The 7,103-nt window shown below is 46.9% G+C and overlaps 1 pseudogene; it reads right to left on the bottom strand.

The window, feature by feature from the left end:
* Positions 1-1,532: 1,532 nt before the first annotated feature.
* LOC103251804 lies at positions 1,533-2,843 on the bottom strand (annotated as a pseudogene).
* Positions 2,844-7,103: the final 4,260 nt, after the last annotated feature.

Below are 7,103 nucleotides of genomic sequence, written 5' to 3'. Positions count from 1 at the left end.
CTGAGCCAGAGCAGCCGCTTCCGCCAGAAGAAATCCTCCCGGAAGCCAGCATCTCTGCTGAAGATCTCATCCTCCTCGCCGGACTCCTCCTCATCATTGGGCAGCTTCTGAGCCATGTTCTTTGTGCGGGTGACACTAAGAGGCTTTCTGTAGGTGACATTAAGACGTCCCTCAGTCAGAGTGGCCGTCTCAGCCAGAAGAAATCCTCCTGGAAGCCAGCATCCCTGCTGAAGATCTGCTTTTCATCGGACTCCTCCTCGTCATTGGGCAGCTTCTGAACCATGTTCTTTGTGCGGGATGCATGTCCCTCAGCCAGAGTGGCTGCCTCGGGCAGAAGAAATCCTACTCTAAGCCAGCATCCTGCTGAAGAGCTGCTCCTCCTCGTCGGACGCCTCCTCTTAATTGGGCAGCTTCTGAGCCAGGTTCTCTGGGTGGGATCCATGTCCAGGCCAGAAGCCTCCTCAGAGCTCTGGGAAGGCCACACGGTATTGGGACGAGGGGCGAATCTCTTCACAGCAGAGAGCAGGCAGAACAGCTGAGTCCTTCCCCCAGCTGGGGCCTGCTCTCTCCATTCCTGTTACCCAGGCCTCGTGGGTTTTTGTGGTTGTTGTTGTTGTTTTGCATTTCGTAGGTTTACTTTCTTGCTGTCTTCCAGTTCTTCATTCTGCACGTGCCCATATTTACTGTCACACGAACCTCAAGTGAGAAACTGGCCAAATACGGTAACAGGAAAAGGATGAACAACAGGGAGGGAGGCAAGCTTGATCACGCCAGTCCAAGCAGGAGAATCGCAGTATGACATCAGAAATCGCCTGAGAACAACTTTGAAGTGGGAGATAGAATGTGATAAAAACATAATCCGCACAGTGTAGGGCCAGTTAGGACCCAAATTCCCAAGTATTCCGTAACTCGCAACTCTCTAGCCCCACTGAGGTGGAGTTGGGTGTCTTAACTGGGTTGGTGTCACACTGTGCATCCGTCTTTAAGTGACCATTTCCTTATGATGATTCAGACACGTCTCTCCTCGTGAATTAGGCCGCTCGTCTGTTTTACTTTATCAAATGCAAATGTGGCTGCTGAGTGTCATGAACGTAGCACGAATTCCAACGAATACCGTGAAGGTTACATCCAAGTGATTGTCTCGTTTGGGCTCCTTACCAATTAAGGAAAAAAAAACCCTCTACACAGCATGCCTGTGTCCCCCTACCCCACACAAGCGATCACCCAAGCACATGTTTAAATAGATATTCTTAATTTTTTAGCAAAAGGCAGAAGAGAAGCAAAAATACTTTTCTTTTTATATGAACTTTCTTTGGACTGTGCTATTTCTATTTTTCTAACCCTTAACATCATCTTTCAAACTTTAACTTTAAACGACCCATAAATCCCAGCTTCTAAGGTGAAATAAGCAGGCCCCACACAGACGACTGAAGACAGGCCTTATTTTAACTTCCAACGCCAAGAACAAAAATAGCCTGTAAAAAGAATACGGCTTCACAGCAACAATCATTTTTGCCATCTTCTGCTAATACTCAGTAGTTTGTCCCAAACCAGTGGCTGACGTTTGCTACACTAAGGTAAAGGAGCAGGTTGACGACGAAGTATTCCTCGGTCTCTCTGACCCACACCATCTCCACGTGCGCTCTGCCTTCTTCCTCCATGGAGTCCGCACAGTATGTCTCTCCCAAGAAATGAGGACCATCGAGGGCGCGGGAGACAGTCTCATGCAAACCGGGGAACTGAAACGCCAAAAAGGTTCCCCGCGCATATTCGAGAGGGTGAGGTCCATCATGGAACAACTCTTTATAGAGCCATCAATAACATCAGTTCTCCAAAAGAGGCCAGTTTTGCCAACAAGAGGGAGGTGGCCGCTGTTGTTTTTAGAACTTATAGCAGTGAGTTTCGCATATCCATTTTCAACGTCTCCTTTTGTGGTGAAGAGATTGCGAAATGCCGCACATAGATAGAAAATCCCACTGCTGTGCAGATCCACGTGGAGTTGGGAACTATACAGTCCATACTCAGGGCTGTTATTCAAAAGGGGGCTGTGAGGAGGCAGTTTGTAGGGAATAGTGGCCCAGCCTAATGTGCTCCTCTCCAGGAGGTGACAGAAATGAAGATTTGCCGTAACAAAACCCAGTTCTTCCTCCTCCTTCCACAGCCCCACCAGGAGGCCAGGCTGTAGGCAGCAGATCCGAATGAATCTGTCGCAGCCAATCATGGCAGAGTCAGTCAAAAGACTCAGATTGTACTTGGCAATTAAAGAACGCCATCGGGGTCTATTTTGGGTGGGGTTCTATACCAGTCCCTAAAAACTGGTGTCACACCATACAAATAGAAGTTGACAATGATGCAAGACATGTCCAATTTTTGCCATACCACCCAACAGTAACTGATGTGTCGTTTATGGAAAGGTCAACATGCTCCATGATATATTCTTTCCACTTTTTTCTTTCAATATAATTGCCCAGCTTAAACCAGATATTCTGAGGGCCTCTTTGGTCTTGGCCGGAAGGCCTGTGTAAGGGTTGACATGTTGGAGAACATGAGCTACTGAGGCTTTTACAGATGCTATTTGTTTTCTGATATTTTTTCCAATACCCAGCTTCCTTATCCTCAACTGACAGTACGCTCATTGACACAGCTGTCTCTTCCACTGAATGAACATCCCAATTAAATCTTTTAGGTGAAAAAGCAATCGAGTAGATTCTGATCCAAATAAAATTGTCATTGGTCAGATGGTAAAAGCGCCTGTTTACACATCCAGTAAGCAGCAGGCTCACGTCATCCAGGTAGGAAAATATCTTCAGCAAGAATTCAGGAGGCATTCTGTCCAGGAACACAGCGCAGCCAGCAGAGGCCTTCTTACCATGCCGTTTGCCTCTGGCACACTGCCTCAGAGAAGCATAGCCTGCAGCCAATTTGACCCCTGACTGCTTTTCAGGAGCCGTGCTGTGGGAGGGACCCATCGGTCGCCTATGGGCAGGGACTCCAGTTTTGCACCTGTCTTCGCATGTGCAGCGCATCCCCTCGGCCCAAAGCCCCAGAAACTTCCGAGTCCTGGCTTTTCCCACTCTCCCACGTTCTGACGCCGCTGCTTTATGTCTAGCACACCCATGCCTACTTGTGGCTACCTCGTTCTCTCCACTTGCTGGCTGCTTATTGTCTGGTTTCTTTAACAAACTGAAACACAAAAACTAAATTATGTGCCCATAAGTAACAGCAAAAGGGTGATGAAAACACTCCTCAGTTTGTAACTGCTCGTTTGACTTTGGCAAGCTCTACTTGAAGCACGAAGGGAGTCGTTGGCTTAACTGCCTCTCTGGGACCTGTCCCTCGTGGGCTTTAACTGGGAGGGAGCTTGGAGAGCAGGTGGTCTCCTCCTTTATAACAAGGAAACGGAGAAAGAGAAAGGGAGCCGGCACCATCAAACTCTTCCCCGACTCCCGTTTCCCTGCAGGGCTGGTGATAGCAGGCACGTCCTTGCTAACCAGATTCAACACAGCTTTGGGGATCCAGTTTTGTTGGAGCCTGCCCAAGGACCAGGGTGAGGAAGCATCCTTCCTGCCTCTGGCAGTGACTGCACTGCCGAATGAGGGAAGGCCAGAGGTGCGTTCCAAGTTCTCCTCTGGTTCTCAAATCCCACGTAAAAGTTGCTGGGTTAACGTTTATCCTGAGGTGCCTTGTTTTTTAGTCTTCTGTCGGTGAGCGTAAATCTGTTTTGGAAGAAATTTCAAGTGGCTTTCCTTGCCCTTCCCCAGAGTTCCGAGAAGGCTTCTGGCCTGGCCTGATGGCCTCCACAGCAGGAACAGGCACCACCAAACTCTTCCCCGACTCCCGTTTCCCTGTGGGGCTGGTGATAGCAGGCACGTCCTTGCTAGCCAGATCCAACACAGCTTTGGGGATCCCGCTTTGTTGGAGCCTGGCCAAGGACCAGGGTGAGGAAGCATCCTTCCTGCCTCTGGCAGTGACCACACTGAAGAATGAGGGAAGGCCAGAGGAGCGTTCCAAGTTCTCCTCCGGTTCTCAAATCCCACTTAAAAGCTGCCAGTTAACATTTACTCTGAGGTTCCTTGCTTGTTAGTCTTCACAGCTCTTTTATGAGCATATCTCTGTTTTGGAAGAAAAGGTGATTATCTACCACAATGACCACTGTCTCTAGATCTTTATTAGTTTTAAATCTTATCTACCCAATGCAGGACTTCTTTGGAGATAGGAATTCTATCCCATTTGACTCTTCTACACTATAGTGGTCCTTTTGCTTTTGGGGGGCACTGGCTCCAGGACCCCCATACCTCAGACCAAAATCTGCAGCTGCTCAAGTTCCTGATATACAGTGGTGTAGCCTCTGCATATAATCTAAGCACATCCTTCTGCATGCTTTAAATCATCTCGAGGTTACTTAAAGTACTCGAGGAGTAATCTCCCAGATGATGTAAATGCTATGTAAAGAGTTGCTATTGTTTTTTTTTTATAATCTTGAATTGAAGTCTCACTCTGTCTCCTAGGCTGCAATGCAGTGGTACAATCACAGCTACTGCAGCCTTGCCCTCCTGGGCTCAGGCGATCCTTCTGCCTCAGCCTTCTAAGGAGTGGGAACTGCAAGTGTGTATGCCACCACGCCCAGCTCATGTTTTTTAAAAAATTTATTGTAGAGGTGAGATCTTTCCAAGTTGCCCATGCTGGTCTCGAACCCCTGGGCTCAGGAAATCCTCTCACCTCTGTCTGCCTCCCAAAGTTCTGGGATTACAGGCATGAGCCAGTGTGCCTGGTCTGTCTTTTTTATTATTTTGCCTTTCTGAATATTTTCGATATGCCATTGGTTGAAACTGCAGAAGTGGAGCCCACGGATGTAGAGGGCCAATGGCACCTGGCTTGGAGTCTTGCATGCAGCTGGCACCGAATCTACTTTTTATTGACTGTTGGAGGTAACATTCAGCAGATAACACCTACAAAAAACTGTTAAAAGTAGGAGAAAAAGGAAATGGCCCCAACTTGATTAAAGGACCCACTAAAAATCTAAGCAGCAGTCTTGTTTTAACGTCAAGAACGAGAGCAGGGCGCCTGTCATCACTGCGCCTACTCGTTGTCATTGAGGTGGTCCTAGTCAGCGCTGTAAGGAAAAGAAATGAGTTGCAAACATTGGAAAGGAAGAGACACAACTTCATTAGGTGCAGATGAGGGGCAGACAACCTAAGAAGTCCGGGAGAATCCACTAAAAGTCCTAAGAGAATCCAGGAAGGTGGCTATGCAGAAAATCAAGAGCTCAGAACTCAGCGGCTTCCCCAGGCACCACCAATGCTAATTAGAGACTGGAAGAAGGAGCTCATTGACAATAGCAATGGAAATGGACAAAGGACATAGGAACAAAGACACAAAGACCTTATGCTAACAAGAGGTGTGTAAGATCTGTGCAATGGAAACACTAAAACTCTCTGGAAGGACAGCGAGAAGACATGGACACGTGGCATGAAACAACATGTTCCCAGAGTGTTGTAAAGATGTCAGCTCTCAAATTAATATCCAAATTTAATGTGACCTTTACAAATTCCAACGTAGTTTTTTTGCGAAAACTGACTGGCTGACATTTGATAGGGAAAATATGCAAGAATAGCTGTCTGTGAAATATATTTTTAAAAAAACCAAAGAGAAGGAGCTTGCCCTACCAAATATATAACTCAAAATATGTTAGAGGGCAACTGGAATTAAGTACTGTGACTGGTACCAGTACAGGAAAAGACACCTGCATCAATGGGAGAAAACAGAGGCTAGTTAAAGATGGCATTTTAGGCTGGGTGTGGTGGCTCACATGTGTAATCACAGTGCTTTGGAAGGCCAAGGTGGGAGGATCACTTGAGGCCAGAAGTTTGAGAGCAGCCTGGGCAACATAATGAGACCCTCGTCTCTAAAAAATTTAAAAATTGGCCAGGCATGGGGGTGCACGCCTGTAGTCCTAGCTGCTCAGGAAGCTGAGACAGGAGGATCACTTCAGCCCAGGAGTGATTTGAGGCTGCAGTGAGCTATGATCATACCACTGCACTCCAGCCTGGGCCAAGAGTGAGGCCCTGACTCATTAAAAAAAAGAGAGAAAGAGAGAGATAGCATTTCAGATCAGTGAAGAAAGAATGAATCATTCAATAAAAGTTGTTTTGAAACAATTGGATATTCATGTAGGGGGACAGTTGGATTCCCTACCTCAATCATACTAAAAAACAAAAAAACCCAGATGGATTAAAAAATATAAACAGCAACACATTGTGAAAGCACTAGAAGAAGATATGAGAGACTATCTCTATTCTGTGAGGTGACAAAGGCCACCACACCCATAAACCACGAGGTGAAGGCTACGATGCGGTGGCTTAGACTGTCATCACACCAACTCTGCACAGCCTTTGCCCCTTTCCCACTGAATTGCTTGTCTTTTTCCTGTTGATTGATGAGACTTTTTATATTAAATGTGTTAATCCTTTTGGTGGTTTTCATTGTATTTCAGTGTTTCAATTCCATTCCAGTGCTTGTCTTTAAGGAGGAGACAGAACAATGGAGAAGGGGAGCGGGTTGGCAGTCAGGGGAATCTGGGTTCTGCTTTGGGTTCTGCAATTGAGGCCTTAAGTTGCTCTCCTTCATCTGTAAAAGAAGGATGATAATACCTTCTTCTTTACAGATTGTTAGGATTAAATCAGACAATAATGAAAAACTGTTCCTTCTATGCCTGGCACACCCAAGTGCTAAGTTTGCTAACAGTGTCATAGGACAAGGTATCCACCAAAGGTCTCTGCTTGTGGTATCAGCCTTACAAAGTAGGATGGGCACAGTGGCTCAGCCTGTAATTCCAGCACTTTGGGAAGCTGAGGCGAGAGGATTGCCAGAGCCCGGGGGTTTGAGACTAGCCTGGGCACCTTAGTGAGACCTCGTATCTACACTAAGTCACAAAAACTAGCCAGATGTGGTGGCATGCATCTGTAGTTCCAGCTACTTAGAATGCTGAGGTGGAAGGATCGCCTAAGCCCAGCAGGTTGAGGCTATGGTGGCTGTGAGCATGCCACTGCACTCTAGCCTGGGCGACAAGAGTGAGACCCTAACTCAAAAAAAAATTTTTAAAA

Source organism: Carlito syrichta, unplaced genomic scaffold (genome assembly GCF_000164805.1).
Source record: "Carlito syrichta isolate Samal-C Ts95f unplaced genomic scaffold, Tarsius_syrichta-2.0.1 Scaffold59888, whole genome shotgun sequence".
Lineage (NCBI taxonomy): Eukaryota > Metazoa > Chordata > Mammalia > Primates > Tarsiidae > Carlito > Carlito syrichta.
The sequence above is the reverse complement of the archived record's forward strand: the minus strand, read 5'-3'. Positions and strand labels throughout refer to the sequence as shown.